The 22,552-nt window shown below is 41.5% G+C and overlaps 1 protein-coding gene across 2 annotated transcripts in view; it reads left to right on the top strand.

The window, feature by feature from the left end:
* Positions 1-22,552, top strand: part of sdk (sidekick cell adhesion molecule) — a 74,414-nt gene that overhangs the window by 20,211 nt on the left and 31,651 nt on the right. The window lies entirely within an intron of this gene.

A 22,552-nucleotide genomic window follows, 5' to 3' on the forward strand; every position in this document is an offset into this window, starting at 1 on the left:
CTTACAGATATTTATATCGCTGACGGAGTCCGTTCGACATGTCAATCGAACAACACTTGCGTCGCTTGGAACAAAATCTGTGACAGATCTGCAAAATATATAGAACATGTTTATATTGGGCTATATATATTCGTCGGTCATCGCATAAACAGCATATGTTCAAACACCTCATATTTGCGTATGCTTATGCTTCCGCTGTGCAGTATGGCAGTCAGGCGGTTAGTAAACGGGACTCAAGGGGTAGTCAACGATAGATCGCGCTACGTATGTGCTTAGCTAGGGCACGATACGTTCCGCCGTAACAGACGTACGCGGTGGATCAGTGAAACGGCAGGCGTCAAAATGTTGATGTGGCTCGGTATAAGAATGCTTAAGATTTTATTTCGCTTTTGTTGTTGCATCCGAACCAGCTATAGAAGTGTCAGCGGTTTTCCGTCCACGTTTTTGTCAAGCCGTCGCCATCGTCACAAACTATAGAATGAAGCGGGTTTAGGCGGCCAAATTAGGTTTGAACATGAATTATTTTGCCATTATAATACCCATATAGAACTAATGCCGATAACGTTTTTGTAGAGCTACGAAGCGTCGCGGAAAGCGACAACAAGTAATAACAACGAATATTTCGAGTTTGTTCGATGCGCTGATGTTGGTCAGCTTTCTGTTGAGGAAAGCCTTTGCTGGGCTGCCAAAATTTTTTGATATGATTGCCGGCGGATGCCTAATGCTGTTAGCTGCCGGGCATTGCCGATAATGCTAAAGATTGTAATATGTCATATATGCAAATATCTTAGTAGAGAAAGGACGAAATCCATTTGACGGTAATAAAAATATAATGCTAGGCAATAGAAACTGAAATGAATCAACGTATTATATTGTTTTCTTAAAAAAGTGATTGATTTTTGAGCAAAACCATTCAGCGAAATGTTTGTTATATAGTTGACCCATCCGCTCATGATATATTTTACAGCTCTTACGGCTTAGCTTAATAAGACGATTACACAGACAGGCTATGCCAACTATGTATGAAGAATAAAAAGTAAGTTTACCTTAGTTTTTTTTAGCCAAGCTATTAGAAGTTTGCTAGTTTATGTGGACAACTATGTGAAAAGATAGCATTATTCAGACTGTAGCCACTCGTGTACTACAGCATGGCGAGATAGAACGCAAGCACGACAGGTTACGGCTAACGTTAAATCGACGGATGTACCTAGTGGCCCCATTTTTTCAGTGCAAATTCGCCAAATTGTTAACGTATTTGTGTACGTGCTACAATATTTGCTATTTGGATTTTCTGCTACCTTTTTTTTTTTTCGGTATGGGGTCGATTTTTGTGCTCTCTGAACCGAATCGAAAGATCCTTTTACATTAACAAATTTAATGTCTACATGTCCGCGCCAAGAGCCGCTTAGGTATATAACGCGACGGACTCTCACCAACAGCAAGGATCATTGGTTTATAGTCACATATTGTTCCTCCGTAGTTACCGAATATAAGGAAAGTCACGTGAGCGAACGACAATCTTTGAAGAAGCGTTTCAGTCTCCAATCCGATAGCAGTTGTACTTAGCGTCATTTTACTTTGTAATGCTGATATATATTCTCAAAAACAGCGAAAACTATAGGCAACAAACAGAGATCGACAGAGAATCCAAAGAAAGTACAGCCAGACACATTTTATACACCTCGAAAAGTACACCTCGATACCACTCCGTGGCGCTGGTTTAAGCAAACGATGTTGTTGGTTGGGCTGTTTCCCTTTGTGGAGCTCATCAGGAACGCATCGCCACAATATCATCAACCATAGAAAAGTTGTTTGTTTCCATCTACCATGATGTCTGTGATCCACACCGTTACGTGATAGGTTTTGCCTCCACCTAGTAAAGGTTCGGATTATGCAAATGCAGCGATAAGACTGACAAATGGGCCTTCCTAGCAAACAACCCAAAAAGGCAGAAAGAATATTGGATACACATACTATATACTTTACATACATAATCTGAGTGACGCCATCCATGATTATGCCAGTCCATATTATTCAAAGACAAAAATATAATTATTATTGATTATATTAATGTGGACAATTTATCGACTTTTACATATCATTACCTATATGCTGAGTGCCTGAATTATATGCGCAATGAACGAAATTGTCATCGGTAATGACACTGACGGCTCTGTGTCCTAAGCAATTTCGAGAACGAAAATTTGTATTCCTCTAATATAAATATATGTAAAACAACAATATACCTATGCGATCAATGACTAGCTGGCATGCCCAGCACGCTATATATGACAAACCGTTACCATCAGCTTAGTGAAGGTAAATAATCAGCCAGCCTTGCTGTCCTCGATACTTACGAATGGAGCAAGCGTATTACCACTACAACGGGAATTTACCTCGACATTCCCACGAACGGAAATTGCTCAGGGATATAGCGATAGACATAGCGTTTTCGAGCGCTCAATGAGGTCTGTATTAGGTCCAGGACGTTGCCACTACACAGCACATTTTTGTCACTAAGCGGAGGAGGGGCATTAGATTTACTTGCGCTTATCTACGATCTTCATTCTCTATTGGGAACTATCTCACGCATATTCCCCTTTTCGATAGGGATTGCATTTGTTAGTCCTTCCGCTCTCTGTCGCACGATTAGATGGGCTTTTAAAGATAGATTTATTCTTTAATCACTCAACGAAGCGCTGCTATGCGACCCTTCGTAACCTTTGCGGTTTCGTAACCAAAAAATCATAATTTATTTGTCAATTGCATAGGGGCAATAAATGGAGTACCGCCCAATGGAAGACAGAAGATGAGAAAAACTCAAGAGCTTTGCTCATTTGTCGTCATTTACCTATTTCCTGAAGATAATCTTTACTCTTTTTTCCTTTTAGCTGAGTTACTAATATTTTGTATTGTATTTTTCGGTCGAAAGTAAAATTCTGTGATCAGATACGTCTTTAAAAATGAATGCAATGGGGTGAACTCAAAAATATCTATTTAGTATGTGAAAAAAGTAAGAATGTGACCAATCAAAAACTTAAATAATACAGCATCTTGGCGATGCTCAAAATGTTTACGAAATGTTCGGATAAAGCAAGGCTATCTACTAGATCAGATTTCGGAACCACTGACGGAACGGCCTCTAGCGATCAGATGACAGGAATTTCATTTTCTAGGTAGAGTTGTTGAGCACACTTTCCAAATTGCAGTGATACAAATTTTACCGTACGTGAATATTATTTGTAGCATTTCCGTACCATTATAAACGTCAGTCTGCTCTCTCGTATCAAAAACTACTGCTTACTATCCAATGTTGCTCACCAGTCAACCACAGTTTGGCTAAATAAGTCACCCCTTTCAGTGAGGTTTTACACGAACATTTTACTTGTGCCGCCACTATAATTTACGTAAATTTTCTTTCCCCTTGGCATGAAGACGTGGCAGGGAAATTTAGGCTGTTTCCAGACCAAAACCAGGTTTACTGACTCGTGTAGAGGGTGCTAAGAAATCGGCCTCTTACTTCCATAACTAAAACATGATTTATAGCTTCTATCTGCTTAGATTTGAAATTAGAGTAATAAAGAAAATTCTAGATTCACAACTGGAAACAGAAGAATACAGCTTTCCCAGTCTTTTCTCATAAGCGAATTTATTCTATCAACATTTTTATTATTCTCTATAACTATTTATAGTGATTGTCAAAAAATCAAAAAAAGAACGTATATGATTTTAATTAATTATTTATTTAATTTTAATTAATTTTATGATAATTTAAAGAAACTTTACGAACATAAAATAACATTATGTATGTATGTATACATATATGAGCCACCGCAGTGTCTTCCGACTCTACGAGCATATCGAGATCATAACGTGAGTGTTGTTTGTCATCCATCGAAGACGTGTGTTTTTTACCGGCCGAAGTGATTGTCACTGAAATTGGTCTCGATGAAAGGGTCTTTGCTGAATGTTTCTTTTTTTTTTTTTTTTTTTTTTGACTACATTTGGACCGCATCTGCTGATCTGAGATCGGAATAAGCGTCCGAATCGTTATAACAATCAATAATATTACTAACAGTAAACATATTCAAGCAGAGCTTCTTCTTGCATGCCATATGTCCGCCTATATTTTTTTCTCTCAAACTCTTCTATTTTCGCTTTGCCGATAAGGAGAATATTGGCTCCTCGGCAGTAGCTGAGGACGTGTGTCCGGGTATCTGACAAACGAGGCCAAAAGCTCGTGCGTTTTCTTGATGCGATTCGTGCGCATATCTCCTGACTGTTTGTTTGGACTACTTCCATATTGAGAGTCGCTTTTCGTTGTCCCAGAACAATGTCCCAGTCGTTTGAGAGTGCATATGTTTCGATGCGAAAAATAGGAACGTTTTCTCGGCCAGCGAGATGATCGTATGGCCTTCAGGGCCTTTATTGCCTGCTGTTCCACTATTCTGTAGTGAGGGAAATATAGCTAACTAGAAGAGCAATAGTAGTGAATGTCAGCTATCGAATGGTTCTAAACAAGACGGCGAAAGAAATGGGGTTGGTGGAACGCGGCTACATTAGCGCCCCAAAGCGACGAGAGCTATTGCTAAAGATGCTATTTTTGATGCCATGCTTGGTGCTTGTGGGCTGTTTCTGACTTGACTGATGACGGGTGATATTGTGGAGTAGATTTCCAGTTGCTAGTGTACGGTTTATAGTTATTCTAAGATTTGGATCGACAATTAACAGGATGGCTCTGATGGCCTGTATTGAGCAAAAATAAAGACGAGCGTGGTGGCTGTAGCGGATTAACTGTTCCAATATGGTCCTTGCCGGAACCTTTATACCGTTTGTCCAAGTCTCGCGGAGACTCTATATTTTTCAAATAAAAGGTTTTGATATAATATACGTCGGTGGATTCAGGTGCGGCATAAACAAGAAGCTGACATACAGTTTCCACTGGGTTATGCATGTGCAAGTATACAAGGCGTTAGTCCTGTAATAGCAGTTGAATAGCTTCGTTATCATCAACGAAATGGAGCAAAAAGTGTTAAACTCTTAGTTTTTATAAATACATATATTTACTAAGCATAAGTTACGCGCCAGAGCTGTTACCCGTATGTTCAACTTATACGGAGTGTTATCCAACTCTATGGGAAACTCACTGACGTTAAACGGCGTAAAAGCAAGCCTCCTGAAGCGCGTTGCTGTATATTCCGTTATTGCCAGCCGGATGTGATGACTATTGATTTCGATAGCTAGAACAGGCACACCGATATGCACTGTGCTGGAAGATTAAGTAGGGGGCAAGAAACTTCATTTGGCAGTGAATGTATGGATACAGGTTAGGTAATAAGGGCTTAAAAAAAGAAACACCTATTACGATCGATGCTCATTACAGTAGCTATAGGTCTCTTTCTGTAAACCCTCGACGAGACACCTATACTTTGTCCCTCATTCTTCCTAGACTGCAATCCATCATCTACCTCGTCAACTGCGATGTCTACCATTCATTGTTCTAAGCTGATCTGGCTCGATGTGCTTTACAGCACATTTTCTCCCAGCCAAGGGAAGCCAGCGCAGTCAGAGAAAATTAAGCCAGCTACATCTGGATTGATCAACGCGTCGGCACGTTCACGCGGACACGACTGATCAGCTTTTTCGTCCTTTGCATTTTCTGATCTCCCTTTAGCTATGTTTGCTTTCCCTTTGATATACGTTAAATGTGAATGAAATGTAGGAATCTTTATTGTGACTCACACTTGTCCCTTTTTCAAATTGTGCATTTAAAAGTTTCATCGTGTTTAAGGGTAGACGCCTTCGTTATGACGTATGCGCCTACTAAAATCGCGTACAGACACATATCCTGCCCGGCCAGCAAAAGCAGCTATTGAAGATATGCGTTGGTCCAACGCTGACGCGTGGGCAGCGTACCATTTCTGTTCTCTCCTTGGACTTGACGGAAATAAAATCTAACAGGGACTCTGGTGGCGTCCACGATACTAAACAAGCTACGGCTACGAGCGGAGTAATTCGCGCAGCTGGATGCGGTTAGTTGTTGAAAGGGCCTTGGTGATGATGGCGTTGGTGGTAATCGACGCGAATCAAAGCTGAAAGCGTTCCGGCACCAATGGACATTGGACGCGTTCGTGTATTTCCTTTACAGGCGAACGAATCTGCCAACAGATCCAAGGGACCGTCTCTGTTAGCATTCCGCAGTGCCTATTTAACCTTGGCACAGGCGTGTTTAGTGTTAACCGTTAGCTCTGCTGCTTCTGCTACAAAAAACAGTTAGCCCCTACGAATGCACGAGCTCTTTCTTCTTGCTAAGAAATAAAGAAAGAAAGTTTAAAGCTGGTAGAGAGATACCTCTCATACAGGCAGGAATCGTTGTGTACCATCATAAAGTCACTGTTACGCAGGCAGTTCGAAGATCTAGCTAAAAAATTGTGAGCAGTGCCTTTCTATTAGATGTCAATATAGATGTGTCTTATGGGCCGCATGGTGTTGGGTGTAATGTCTTCTGGGGCTGTTCACTGTTTATGGGATGGGGAACCTACCAGCGGTGGTGGGATTGATGATTTCAAGAGAGTCATCAAGGCGAAATAAACACGCGCCATTGAGGGAGTGGAATTAATGATTAGTAAAAGCAAGATCGTTTCAGAATCTGGCCCCGGACTGGCCTAGGGTCGATGATAAACAGAGTAGTGTTTTTTGATGATCCATTCGAAGTATTTTTACTTCGTCAAATTTTGCGCTTTTAGTGTACATAATATCCACGTTGTGTGCACTTTTAGTTCGAACAGTTTCAACAGCTTTTTATAGCTAACAAGTCGTAGATTAAAACAAACATTTAAGAGCACGATTTCCGATATTACCATGCACATGTGAATTTGGATAGTGGTCAAGTGTGGTGGTAGGCATAGCAGTTATTTGTTGATCGATATTATACATTTATCGTATGTGCTAGCTACGTAGAGCTCTGGAAGGACTGCCACGCTTTGTAGCAATATGTACATTGTTGAAAAAGTGTGACCTTTGAAAAGAAACAAGGGTCCGAATTTCTAGTGATCAACTAATAAAAACATATATATATATAATATATATATATATATATGTATATCAAGTCAAAGTGAAAATCATGGGATTTTCGTGCTATAGTATGTTGTTACAGTGAATAATGTTTATTATATACAGAAATATTTATTTTTGAAAGACATGTGATATCCGCGTTAGCATACCGCGCTATTGTTATACATAGATATTATCAGTAACGTCTGCATTGTATCCCTGCTAATTCTATACGAGAATCAGGAATAACCATGATAGTTACGAAGGCCTGGGTGCAGTCAGATCGACTCCGGCGATCGGTGAAAAGTTTGTTTCTGTTCACTCTAACTACTTGAAGAGAACACACTTTCTACATGTGCCTGGATTTAGCTAAATTCATTCCGTGCGTCAGCACTTAGTAAGAACCTATGCTGAACGAAATGGTCTTCCCGATTTTTCAGCTAGCTAACTTCGCGGTAAATGATGATTACAAAGTATAGTTTTTTTAGCCATGATCACGGCCTGTTTGCAAATAACCGGCATTTTTCTTCTAGCTTTGTGAAATGAGTGACTTCTGTCCTCGAAATGATTAATCCCCATTCCTGGCTTATATAATCCCATTTTGTCGAGTAAGGTTGGCTAGAGACACAAGTGTGATTTATTAAGTTCTTTTTTGAAAATTAATGAGTGTTATCAGGAGAAGTGCCAGCCGTAGTTTTACAAATCTAATGAAATTAAGAATAGCGCACAGTTTATATTCGACCACCTCTACAAGAGCGTCTGGCTTTACTTCATAAGACCGAATCAACTTTAACTAAAAAGAGTAGCCCACTGGTTCTGAAATCTTAATTTTTATGAAGACCCATATATGAATTGTTTCATGTAAATTCCACATCACAAATACTATCTCCGGCCCAATTTTTATGACCGCGTGAACGTGATGGATCGACGTAAAAGCCTTTAATGAATCAAAGGCGCCTTTTGTAACGATTGAGCGTGCATTAATTAATGTACATTTCGAAGTGCCATTAGAATATCCACCATCTAGACTACCTAGTTTCAACTTGAGGTTTGATCAGATTAGATTGAAGGCACTTGGGAGGCAAAGAGGCTAACTGAAAAGAAGAAATAGATCATATGGGGGCTTGGATTAATGTAGCACACATTATGAAAGCATCATGGGTATCGGGAAGCGGAAACAGCATGCTGAAAGCTGACGCTGAAGCAACACAAGGTAAAAGTCTGAGAGAAAGGGCCATCTCAAGTATGCGTAAAACGAGTAGATGTATTTCCGGACCATTTGGCCTCTTAATAATAGATTTTACACTCAGAAGTAGCTAACTTGGCCTGCGTATCACTACTCTTATCGAAATCGATACCACGGTAGCTGGAGATATCTAAGAAATCGTAGAAGGACATGGTTGAGTGTTAGAATTTCAGTGGCAACTTCCCGTCAACGTGTCCCCAGTTGGTCGACGAGAGGAACCTTGTTCGGACTTCCTGCTGCCACCGATACGGAGCAGTCAAGCCGACTTCAAATACTGCCTCTAGTTTACGCAATTTTTTCATAACATTTCTTATGTAACAACCTACGACAACTCTGAAAATAAAATGAGATGTCCGATTTGTCAAAATAGCGGAACCTTCTCCATTAGTTTAGCTTTCGCCACGAACTATGCCATCTCGTTGGCATGTCTTGTGACTATCCTTTTAAACTATAAGTTTTCATAATGTGGGTTCTGTTTAATGGATCATCGTGACTGGGTTCGCACTAATCTGACAGCTTTGACGAAAGTGGGCGAGAGTTCTGCTTTCGAGAAGGACACAAAGCACTGACACGCCATCACTATCGGGTACAAAAGTGTCCGATCAATTTTGGTGGTAGCTTAGGAAGAAACTGTATGTGTAGTAGCATTTTACAGCTAGAAGTGGAAGCTGAAATAAGACGAGTCAAATAGCGTCATCTGTCCATAACAAATAGTTACCTAAAATAGTTGACATCATTAAGTCAAGTAAAAAATATCGACGAGTAAAGGGAAAGACAACAATGGAGTGATAGAGTTTTGACTGCTGGCGTCAGACAGCGATAATCAATAGCAGTAGTTTGATCGTATAAAGATGAAATGTAAGTAGCGAGCGAGCGCACGTAAGCTCTCGAACCATCCCACCAGGTTGTACAGAACGGCAGGTCTTTCGCGTAGACACAACCCAGATCAGGCTGAAAGAAGCTAACAGTAGCAAAGATCGTTAGCGTGGAGGCGATGGGCTTAACGATCGAATCAGTCAATCGACGTAGAACTATTAAGATGGTGTTAGGTCGCCTCGGATTGAAGGACTTCGAAACGCTCGTTCTATCCCATAGATGAGGCCGTGCAGTGCGATGACGATGTGATCTATTGATTGAGGTATTGGCTGCTGCGACAGGTCGCTGTGGTGGCGAATGTGGAGAACTGGTCCTGATCGATCCTACCGTTGAGCAATCATGCATGAGATGAGACCTTCAATAGTATTATGTCAGTTTATGTTTTTCTCTGTCTGTCTGTCCCTGTCTGCGTTATACTTGATGGGTGGTGCATCGCTACTTCTATCGCCACGACTGGAATGAGCATTTGAATCGACAGTTTTTCCCTTTATAGTCTAGTATAGAGCCTGACTGGGTTGCCGCCGAATCAAATCCCTTCCACCCAAACGCCACAAAAGATATCTCGCTTCGTCCCATTTGAAGTTGGGCTTCGAAATTCAACTCAAACTCTGGTGCTGAAGCGTCCTTACCGCTGTTGAGGGCCTCTTTTGTTTGCTCTTTACAATTTCTCTCTGTTGTGCGGTTTCACTATTGCTCAGTTTCGCACGCCCTATGCATGCATGCATGCATACATACAACGCGTGCTTTCCGTCGATGTATATAGGCCGTCCTGAAAATTGCACATGGTTGAGCTTTTGCCTCCGGTGGTAGTTTTTAGCGCTACCACACTTCAAGCTTTACTCCGTAGACGTTTTTCTGCGGGCCATGTAAGGCCTTTTACATCTGGCGCGAGCCTAGCTCCCTGCTCAACCGTTGCCTGAATGTGACAGAGAATATCGCGAATTGGCTCGAGCCAGCGTGTGCGACATACGGCGCCGCTTGTTCTTTAGTACATGTCTAATCTTTCTGGAATTATGGTGTACATACATATACAAATACCTCGCGGACAGCCCTAGAGGGATGGGTCATTTTGACCAATCGTTGTAGCAAGCCGATGGTGATTGACAGGCGCTATCACCAACACCTAGAGAAGATGCGCGATCGCGGCTTACGCTGATCTGCATTATAGACAGATATAAGCAACCACACAAAGTCAACGGTGGCTGATGGCGGTACGAATATGAAGCAGTTGTGGCACTTGGGATTTCAGTGGATACTTGATTACCCTCCCATTTTCGCTTGCCCCCCCCCCCCCCCCCTCAAAACACTAAAAGACAGAATTGCATGGGCGTGATCAATAGGGAGCGACGGTGCGCGTTAACGTGCATTAATATTGGGCGTATGGTGAAGGTAAATTTCTTATTTCGTAGCTAGCTGATGAATAGACTCTGATGTGGACCACGGGTCTGAGTTAGCAGTCTGCCAGTACTTCTCAGGGATTGAAAGCCGTTGGGATGGGTCCCGAAGCAATCACATTTATGAGTGATCACGGGACGACTATTGAGCTGACGCTGATAAAGCTTCGAGGACGAGCGCCGGGCTAACTTTGATGATTCTATTTTGGACTAACTAAGGGAAGTTCACGATGTTTGCTCATATTGAAATATGGATAGAAGGCGGAAACACTATCTTCTAAAAATACCCGTGCAGCGACTATTGGTTGTCGCGAAGGCTTTGCCTAAACTTTGCAGACATACAGACAAATTTAGGATATCGGTCGGGTTCAATAGCAAACCAGTACTGCACAATAACTCTCCTTCCAAGCATAATTCCTTGAAATTCTCAGAGACGGGGATAAACTTCAATCAGACACCCGTAATAAAGTCGTTTTTCTTCGCGGAGGTGTTATCAAGCGCCAGTTTTGAAAATGGAGGCTTCGAGGAAGCGCTTAGAAAACCAGTTATTATTATTAGTAGTAAGAAAACCCCGTAAAAGCAAAGCAAAAAGAAAAAAGACGGAACAATTATTTTAAATACTGAAGAAAGAGCTACTCACTTAGGCGTAGAAGATTTTGAGACGAGAAAAGGAAAAAATTAGTTATATTTCTTAGAGTCATAATCAGTCCGTCTATGCGTGGCAAGACGAAACAGCAACGAAATGGGCCACTTTCAACAGAAAATTTCGAAGAAGCCCCGAAAGGTTTTGCGATGGTAATATTGCTAATGATAGCGGCGTTCGATGATAAGAAACGACGAGATGGTGACAATTTTTAGATTTACTGTGGGTAAGTGTAGAAGAAAGAAGAACAGGCCAAAACATACGCTATTGAACCTTAGCCAGGACTACTTTAGGGCTATCAACTGCCATTAGAAAGGAACGACTGAAATAATATGAGAGCGGTAAACACTGATGTGTACGCTAATCACAGTCGGTTGTTTATTTCCGCTGCAAATGACTGCAGACTGTTCCCTCGATCGAAAAGATGGCTATCAGAATGCCAGTAGGGGAGCCGCCATAGAAGGATGCATCAATATACTTTCTATTGTACACACAGATGTCTGCCCAAAACAAGGCGGCCCGTCTGCTGCGTACGTTCAGATAGATGCTTTGTGGAGCCATTGGTATAATTGTATCTGACGAGCTGTTTGGAATGACACAATATAAAAGGATCATTGATTGAGAATTTCATTCCAGCATTCGGCTACTCACATATTAAGTTGCTTCTGACCAGAGCTCTGTGTTGATGCAGTGGAGCCTATGAAAAATGCTGAACACAGCCTTGAACTGATGTCTAAGCTATACGCTCGAGTACTTTCTGCCAAAAAGGAGCTACTTCATCTAGCTATAACGAAACAAGATCGAGCTTATCGGTAACGAAAACATACCTCCAAAATTTCATTGAGTGGTGACAGGCAATGCTAGAGGCCATTTGTGGCTGGCCATCAATCGGCTGTTTTCTACGAACGGGTTCGCCATAGAAATGACGGTGCTGCTAATCAAAACTTTCAACCCATAGCATTTCAACGAATGGTAAAGCTTGTTCTAGTAAATTAACTTACGCACGTCTTAAAATGTTTCTGGAATACATAAGCACAACATCCGTCTCTAGTGATTGTCGAGATGGGTCTATTGGCGAGCATCGTGCACACGGCGTATAGATCAAATGACAATTATAGCCAGCTAAAATTTTTCCCCATTATGATCTACTACATAGATGGGCTTTTGTTACGAGTGTCATTGCCAAGAGATTGGTAACTGTACGCCGTTGCTGCCGTGAGAGCCGTTGCATTAAACATCCTGAGCGAATTTTCTATCGTTGCTTACCTATTGCAGCAGTCGAGCGACTCAACTGGGTTAGCCGGACGCGCTATAGAACTTCATATTGCTGTAAATAATTTACGGAAAGGGGTGACGCCGAGCTAGTCCTTCTGGTCCGTGATATTGTGCATCGACCTGTGCTACCTGAACGTTTCTGCTGTGGGCAGTATTTCAGACTTAGCTACACACAGTTGAATGAGCAGCAAAGTGGTCTTCTTGGTTCCTATCATCATAATGACGCCAACGTAGCGTCGTAACGACTCGCGTATATTTCACCACCCCGAAAGCTTGGCCTAAATGGAGTGGTCCGCGTGAGGCACCTTTGTTTAGTCTGTCGCAGATCCTCATTTATGCACCGTCGAGAGTCGCGATTAGTTAGATCTGAATACGACTCCCGACAGCTAAGGAGTGCTGAATATACAACACGCATAACATTTTAGGAGTGATTCGACTAACAGAGCGACAGTGTTGCCCTGTACCCAGTAAACTTGTTATGATCAAACGAAGTCTTAGGTCGTATCGTCACTATATTCTGTAAACATTGTACGTTTTCTAATATCAGCGACAAGTTTCTCGTGCGCGGCTTGTTGTTCTTCATTACATTCTCTCACTTACATATATCGTTTGATTTTTTACGAGCGTCTAAAGTAACGCTTATCACCGTGCAAGACACTCGCTGTCGGCTTTTTCTAGTGATTTGCTCGTAGAACACCGGTAGTGGCCTGTTGACTCCATCATGACACGTAAACCCGTCTCGCCGGCAAAAAAACGCCGGGGAAGAATGCATCTACGCAGCCATTCGTATTTATTACATGTCTAGGAGGGCAAATGGGGCGTCTATCTATTTTTGAATGTGTGATTGTCTCTATATAATCGTGGACGAGACCTACCTTGTTTTTGCTATCAAACGACGACAATAGAACGCAGCCGACAAGCAGCCACGTAACAAGCAGGCTGATTTGTGCATTTGGCGAGAATGTGCATATACGTTTTTAATGTTCTTTGCCGAACGGGTTTTTCCCCCAGAACATATTATAATATCAGTTACAATAGTTGTGATCGTAGTGGGGCGGTGGCAACCTGACCAGACTAAGGGCATAGCAGAAGGAACGTTTTAGCGGAAAAAAACATCGAGGCGATCGGCGCACGCAGCAGCACGTTTGGAGCGACAGCACATGTCTGCCTGCTCGTCGATGGCCTCTTTCTATTGCTATGTCAATGCTGTATCTTTGTTTTCTTCTTACATGTGTTTTATTAAAACAACCAACGAGGGAATTTTTACAATTTTCTCCGAGAAGGTCGAAAAAGGCTTCAACGGATATACTACAACCGGGTGTAAGGAGAGAAGACTCGTTTTTTGTCAGTGACCGATCTACTTGGATCTAGCTGCACACGGAAATCAACGTTTAAAGTTTCATATATAGGTGTTACACACACTTCTCCCTAATTCAACCATAGCCTACTGCTAGTGAGAAAAAGTATTCAGCCGGCTTCCTAAAGGCATTTGTCACCATCTGAAGAAGCAGGCACCGCCGACGGATGTCTATACCCAAGACACATGAAGGTTTCGGGATTCGCTGCCATCAAAATTACGATTTTCAACGACCAAACTGAACTAACTTTACTGGATCCATGGCTTCATTAACGCCGAAGTCGCCAACTGCCCCACTGTCGTCCGAGAGTAACTGTAAGTGTCAATTCACAGAAGATGCATAACGTTAGTTGGTTAATATCCGTTAAAGGCTGCACTATTTTGCATTGCAATAGTCGCACGGCAAGGAGCGACATGCGCGTTTTTTCGAATGACTTCATGGCTGAACACACTTCGTAGCCGGCGTCAGCAGTGGAAGGCCGATATTCAGATTCTAAACAGGTCGTTCCAGCTGTGATAATACTATTTTATGAGGTTAGAATTTTGCTGCAATAGCATATATTGCTATTGTTGTTAAGTGTCTTGGCCTTTCTATCCGCGTTCCCGCCCGCCAGCCCGAAGTTACCAATAGTGCAGTGGCTGACGATCAGCCACGTACACTTTGCTCTTGAAAAGATCCATTCTTTTTCCTAGTATCACGTTTTTTGTTTGCTCCACACAGGTTTATGCATCTTTGTTTGCGTCGGCACGTCATTTGTAGGCCCATATAATTCTCGTATTAGGTACGTGCCTCATGCGTGCCTATCTCGAAGTTCCCGAAGGTTCTCGAAGAACTATTCCCAACGTGTCACTCTCATCAAAACGACAAAGACATTCTGATTTTTCATTAAAGTTTTCATCATAAATTTAACTAAATTTCGAAAATGATCGAACAAGAAAAGTGGTTTTCGTGCGTTCCAGTAGGACGGCTTCACTCCATTTCTCTGTTAGACCTGAACTTTCTCCGCTTTGGGCTTTCTTTTTGATTATTATTTCATACTGTAAATCTATTAATGCTGTAGGAGTTAATAAACCTTAAATTCCCAAGCTACGGAACTGAGTCATGCTCTAACTAATATACTTAATTTGATATGGATACCTGTGCAATACCTTTCTGCATGATACGATAAATAGAGTAACAGGCCAATACAACATAAATGACATATCGTGGTATCTGTGAACGCTCGACTATAACTTGATACTTTACTTTATGTCAATATTACTTCTTTTTGTCTCATTCTTTTGTTAATAGTTTTATGCGTCTCGCGTTATATTATTAATACTGAGCCGTTGACAATATGAAGTGGTATAAAATTCACATTCATAAATGAAGATGTATCTATGTGTAATTGACGAAACTCGAGGCAGCTCGTATACTTCGTATGGGGCAATATGACACGCCATTTTATAGATATATAGGCCCTAAAATTGTACGTCTGTAGTTATTTTACTCTTGTCTTCATAGACGAGATCATTTCGATTTGACTCCGTCTCATCACCGTGCGGCATATCCGTTTACTATCGGCCATCTTCTAGCATTTTGTATTGACTTGTCGCAGAGGGTTAAACTTAAGTGCCCAATAGTGCGATAATAGAATGTATATTGTCGTATTTACGCGTCTGCAATGACGGGAAGAAGTCTTCCTGCGAGTCCTCTTAAGGAGATGGAACGGTTCCCTCTTCTTGGTCGCTGTCGTCAGCCAAATCTTTTACCCATTTTTGATTGATTTTATCGGAGCATATTATACGACATAGAAATAGTGGATGACGAGTAGAATATTTCATACGAGACTATACTTAACGACGGTTTTCACGTGTCGAGCCTGTGGATGTGACACTTTTTTTGCCCCAACTGCAGTAATAGCAGCCGACCTACGCACCACACTGCTCAAGCAGATAACACTTGTAATCAGCAAAGATTAAAGGGACGCAGGATATCGTCATTTTAACACTGGAAAACATAATCTCCTCAGTTGTCAACATGCATATATATATCGACATGATTACCGTTACTATATATAAAACAATACATAACAGATAATATTGTGATTGACACTGTCGTCTTCGTCGGGATTCGTCAAAATATACAGCCACTGTTACTGTGACGACCCATTCCGCGCTGTCTGCCATTTTGGCACTTGTGCTCCACACAGATCCGAATCTCTTCTGTTGACAGTTCACGCGTCGTATCACATTTATGAAACAACGTACTTCAACGTTGAGCGTCGAAAGACATGCTTTATTTTTCCTCATGCATGCGCTTTCATAGTGATAGCTCGTGTAAAACAACGACGGGTTTCGAATACGTAAGTACTATTAGCTCGAAATCGATACTGATACCTTGTCAGGGTCGCCACGTGCCGATGCTAAGTCACTTCGAATTTTTGCGGTTATTTTCTCGTTGTTATCTGCTGCATCTGTACTGTTAATTTCCGACAGTGAGGAAATTGGTGACACGACGCGCTCTAGGCCTCCTCCGATTCGATGCACCCCTCAACGCCTCAACTTCACCCGGTAATGTTTCGCATACAACGAACGCACCAGCAGAAACTGACCTAACAGGTTTTTCTGTTCTGCTTATGGCATTTGTGTGCGCTAGCCTCTTAACGAACGAAGCGAAACGCCGCGTGACTGCAGATTCACACCTCACGAGCGACTAACTTGTTAAGCTTAACCGAGATAGAGTAAGGTGCGTTGGGTGGCGTGAAAAGTAGGCTTAAATTAATTTGTCATTGAAATCAATACCTGCTCCGCAAGGCATCGTCAAAAATATTATCGAGGTATTTTCAGTACCTTTGAGGATCATACCACTAAAACGCTAACGTCACTTTATGGAGCGCATAGTTTACTTGGTCGTAAATTGCTGCTGGTAGGTACCGACTTCAAGGGGACAAACTCAAAAACATCTCACGGGAAAGCAATAGGGGAAATATGGTTGTAAACAGTGTTTAGGTCAGCCGAGGCTGTTAAGTGTTTATATTACCACACACCATAGAAATTGGAGGTTAGCATCTCATCTGAGAATTGTCATTCCTCTTGTTATCATGTCTTCCAATTACCGATTAGAAGAAGCTGACATTATTGATGAAGGAGTGACGACAATTTGTTATCATTTTTTTTTTAATCATATTTTAATTAACGTTTTTGAACCGCTAGTTGCTACAGAAACAAATTTTCATATGAAACATAATTTGTTACATTATGACAAAGACTATCATAACATAACTTACAGGTATGTGATAACTTTATTGGGAACATCTACATGCAGTCGGTTCGTCCCACTCGTAATTAGAAAGCCAAAGGACAAGTTAACTGAATACAAAGGAACGTGTGATATTATTCCGACACAATGTATAATATATACATGCATATATACATGGACATGTATATATACGTACGTAGGGGTCTCTGTACAAAGTAAGGTCTTTGCGTCTCATTACTTTCGTTGTTTTTACCCATTCTGTTTTGTTTTCGCTATTACGCACACGACGGCGCGAAAAAGCTTAACTCTCGATTACATGCATTGACGTGCACACATCTGTCGCATGCCGCGATAAGCCGAGACGACAGACGAACACTCGCATCGTAGCGCGCAGAGCACTGCGTGCTACTGGTGATGGGAATGACTCGTCGCTCTTCCGTGGGAACAACGTCATTATGATGGGACATTTAGACTGTGCTCGTATGTTTCGTTTATGTCCTCTTAAATTCGCGTTAACAGCGGTGCAGAATAAAGAATTGTCGAAGAAACAGAACTCGACTGAAAATTGGGATTTGATCGCTAGTCGCTTGATAGGTATAATTGTCCTATTATATTGCAACTATTTCTAAGTCAGTCCGTGATATATGGAGCTCAGTGGATAATAAACAGATGACAAAACGCGGGTGCGAACGACGAGGCCAGGGAAGAGCGGAATATATTGCTCCTCGTACTTGCCAAACGTTTATGACGGATTTTGCTTAATAACAAAACTAAAAAGCGATAATTGGTCATAGAAAAAAATAGTGCTTGCTGCTAGTTGTAAAATAAGAGTTGAAATTAAACGTATATCATCTGGTGATTTTATCTAAGTTGACACCTGAGATTTTCGTATACTTAATTCCATGGTTTTCTAAAAAAAAAAATTCCGCTCACAGCAGCCTTTCAATAACATCACTCGTATTATATCGTTTGTACGCAACGTCCAGATGACCATAGAACATGCATCTGCACGTTCTGGACTTGTATGTTTTCGCGTCGTTCCTTACCCCTTATTTGCTTATAGCATTTACCCAATAAGCCGCAATACCGAATCTGAATTACGTATGGAAAAAAAACCTCGATGATCTCTTTTGCTAAGTGGTGTATATTTTAGCTTATACGGAATTAGATAACGAGTCCATAGGTTGTTTTGCGCTAGCATGTTGTTTGGGTCTAGCAAGGGAGACAAAGTTTCGTGCTTTACCTAGGTAGACAAACAGAAACCCGTGAAATAAATGCCACAAGAACAGAATTGAACAGGCGTATGTTAAGGCAAACAATTACAATAAACAGTACGAGCCGCAGCGCAACACTTCGTATGATGCTTAAATTATAACATTTCGTAAGGAACAGAGCAAAGATGTTATCTGTTCGACAGTGCCACCTTTGAAAAATCCCTGCCACAGATTTGCACGTTAGCCGTACCCGGAATAATACACCTGTCACTGTTTGGATGTGTCGCGCTCGATGTGAACCCGTGGCCGACTTAGATGCGTCAGAACGTTTAAATGCGCCTCAAGGTACCAAATGTCCAAAAGGTACCAAAGGCTACAATGGGCAAAAGTTGACCGCCATTTCTTTTATTACAATTTCATTCATACAGTAACTACAGATATCAGCTTCATATTATCAGGTATGGTTTCGCGTATTCCACTTTTGCAGTGTGTCATCGAAAGTTTCTTGTATTGAATGCTGGGCCGCTGTTTCGATTAAGTTAAGGAAGTTCCTTTTTTTTTTTGAGTCGGTATCTTAATTACGACTCGAGTTGCTTGCGCTTATTGTTATGGCTTTTCATCACCTCGTTAATAATAAGATCCGCTCTTGTTATCGTTCATTGTACAGTGTATTACAAATCACGGGGTTCCAGTTTATTATAATTCTGAACCATACCTGTGACTGTTTACACAACGTTTAGCACTTTGGTTTTGTCTACTTTCTTCACGATTCGCTCGCTTTGGGCCGTCATATTCCGTTTTTACTAAGTAAATTCATTGAAGTGGCAATTTTAGTACATTTTCCATCAACATCGTCTCGGTTCGCAGCCATCTGCGGTAACAGCTGAACGCCAATGAACAACAAATGGGCGTCGTTTTTTAGTTGGTTTTCTATTTCGTATGAAATAAAGTGACGCGCCATCTTTCCTCCGCTGTTGGTGTGCGCTACATCGTAAAAATACGAAATAAGATACACAACGGAAGATGTGTTAATGTGCTATGAAGACAATGACCGCAGCGAGGGCAGTCCTATTTTTATTTTCTCGTTGGGGTTGTATATATTTTGCTAAAGATTAAAGCTGAACCGTAACTAAAGTTGCGGATTCCCTTGTTTATATGGCTGTTGATAGGCCTGTTGCTTTGCGAGTACTTGTCCGTTAATTTTGTTCAATTATTGTTCGCTGGCAGCATGCAACGTACTGTCCTGCACGACGCTAGTAAACTGTGGCAGGTCTGCGACGTGCACGAACAGCGGCAGTAAATGGCCACCGCAGGCTATAGGAAGGTTTCTTTGTTTCATTTCTTTCCGTTGTATTCCATTCATTCGGCCGCAACTGTTACTAAGAAAACTTAGAAAGGGGAACGTGAAGAAGCTGAAGATTAAATAGGCCCAAAAAGTAAAGCGGCCATAATCATACGTACATGTAAGGACATGTCGACAGCTACAGTTCGTAGAATGTGTCGCTTTGCTCAACTCTTGTGCCTATACGATAAAGAAAAGCTTTTCTTGCGCAATCGACTTGTAGTCATACTTGTCCTTAGAGGCTATACGTAGTAATACAACGTCTAGTTGTTCAGCCACTGACGATTGCCTCTTCTGTGGCATCGGCTACGAAAGTGTAACCGCGCGTCAATAGCACTACTATCACTGCGGTAGCTATGACGCTTCCAAATACGCATCTCTTTCGAAGCGTTTCTTGGGATGTGATCCCAGACAATACTGCTATTGTTATTTTCACATTGGGTTCTCTTCTTCTTGGCTGAATTTTTTAGGGCAAGCAAAATGGTGAGAAGGCTCGTCATTGTTGCTGGCTGTTCGGATGTCGTCGTATCAATGTTGGTAATACAATTAGTTTTGCCAGATTTCTGGCCGGCGGTGTTCCGCTGCGTAGATCGATAACAAGAGCAGCAATGTTAGAACGGGTAGCCTGAACCGATCATGGAGCGCTTTGCAAAACTCGGGGTGAATAAAGCAAAATAAATACCCCAAGACATTCTTAAGCCGAATTAGATTCGGGGGTACGACTAAGAGTTTAGTGGCTTTTATTGTGTGCACTTACCTTACTCTCGATAGCAGTAAATCGACGCCTTGTTCACTAGAAGCATCGTTACCGACAGTGGGACGCGGGAACGGGTAACAGCACCGACATCATGAAGTGCCGATATCCAACCGTAAGGGCAGTTTCTTGTGTTTGACAGTATGTACTTACTATTATATAAAACTGTACGGTGAAGAATGTCTTACGAATGCACACACATAGAAAAGAGTTCAGAGTAGCTACGATTATCTACAGATCGCTTTAAGTCACTCCATCTGACGGAACCGACAAATTACGAACTTACACGAGAAAACTCATTCGTAACCTGTTCAGCTAGTGAAGTAGATTCACCGCTGCTTAACGAGATTTATCTGACGATGAAATAATTACTGCATTGCATTATTAGGAGAAGATCCGGAGATTTGTTTCTTGGCTTGTCTCTCCCACTACCGAAAACAGAAGCTTACGTAGAGATGGACAGGTAACAGCTATTACGGGACTATTCAAATCTCCATTAATAGGCAACAACAGAAACAGGTGTAGCACGTGCTAACAGCGACAGTAACCACAATAAAAACAAGATGACGTGAAGATTGCATCACGCGCAGAATATAAATAGCAGCACTGCCGAACATCGGCGTTTTGCCGTATGACGACGGATAACGGGATGCTGTTTATGATGGGTAAGGGCAGAAGACATATAAAATTATTTGTTATGTTGCTGCCACTGATCTGCCCGGAACAGCTGTTCGATCGACCCTGCTGTTGGAAGAGTCGGCTGATTTAACGAGTCAATTTGAAAAACTAGATTCTAGTTAGCCATGTATCCGATTTTATAATAGTATCGGATGAAGCCAGCATTGTCGTGACCCGTTTTTGGCAATAACTTCCCAAAAAGGATGAAACAGAAGTTGACCGACATATCTATAAACCCATTGTTTCCTATAATGAATCACTTACGCGACCACTGGGTTGGTCACTTGTCGTCAAATTGGGTTTCTGGGATACTGGGCACGTGCAGACTAGGTAAGCTAGACACAAAAAATGCATGCTCTATATATACGGTATGACAGTATATAAATTATCATTATTACCGAAAATCAACTATTTACAGCCACTGTCTATCGGCGTTTCCAGTTCCGCGGTAGTTTTTGGTTGAATTCAATTCCTTGATCGAACGCAAAAAATAACCATGGTCGTACCAGCTGTAGCTGATATTCTCTTGTCGTACGCAAAGCACGGAGAAGTGGAAAAAATCGCATAAACACCTAAAATCCACCAAGTTTCCTTCGCCGGCGCCCGGTTAAGCCTCGCCGCGTCCTAACGAGGCAGCGCAACGGACCCTTATCTCATCAGTGTCAATAGCCTATACACTAGTTTGCCTTTATTGACGAGAGAAACAATATTATTGGCACTAGTAATCGGTGTTAGTTTCTTGAATAGCCTCGTTTTGTTAGATATTGCGTACTTTATTTTTACTAGCGCCAAAGTATTATATTTGATAGTTTTTTTTCCCTTTCGAAAGCTGCTTCAACAGACGACTCTATACGAAGACGTAAATATTTCTTAGGAAAATCAGTGAGCAAATCAGTTGGCTGTAAGCCACGCTTGGCTGTTGTACTTTTGTGGATGTGACTACTGCCGTTTCTTTCAGCATTACGGTAGACGGGCACTACGAAAACGCGGAAAAACACCAGATTTATTTGGTGGTCCCTTGTTAAAAACACTCTGCCATTACAACTAGAACTATTTAGGCTGGTCATCCAATGTAGTGCTAGCAAAAGTGATAATACGATTAATTCGAATGGTGCGCTGTTTAACTGTAGGAGTTCTTTGAGGGTTTCATTAGCTGAGACCGCAATACTTCAACGTGAGTACTTACGTGAGATTTTTCATCACTAAAAATCAGAAGAAAGGCGTTCGGGCGCCTCAGATGCTCGTTGTAGCTGTTAACCTATAGTCGCTTGATTGATGCGAACGCTGAATTTCTTTTCAGCTTGATGCATACTGTCCATATTACTGTCTTCGGAAAAATTCGTTTAAATAAATTATGATTTAACCTAAAAAAATGATAGATATATAATGAATCGGTTTTGCTACACAACAACGGCTAAAAGTTATTACTGTTACAATGCCATTAAGAAACGCTCGAATCGAAAAAAGACATATATATAT

The sequence above is a fragment of the Varroa jacobsoni genome, unplaced genomic scaffold (genome assembly GCF_002532875.2).
Source record: "Varroa jacobsoni isolate VJ856 unplaced genomic scaffold, vjacob_1.0 scaffold_111, whole genome shotgun sequence".
In the NCBI taxonomy this organism is placed as follows: domain Eukaryota; kingdom Metazoa; phylum Arthropoda; class Arachnida; order Mesostigmata; family Varroidae; genus Varroa; species Varroa jacobsoni.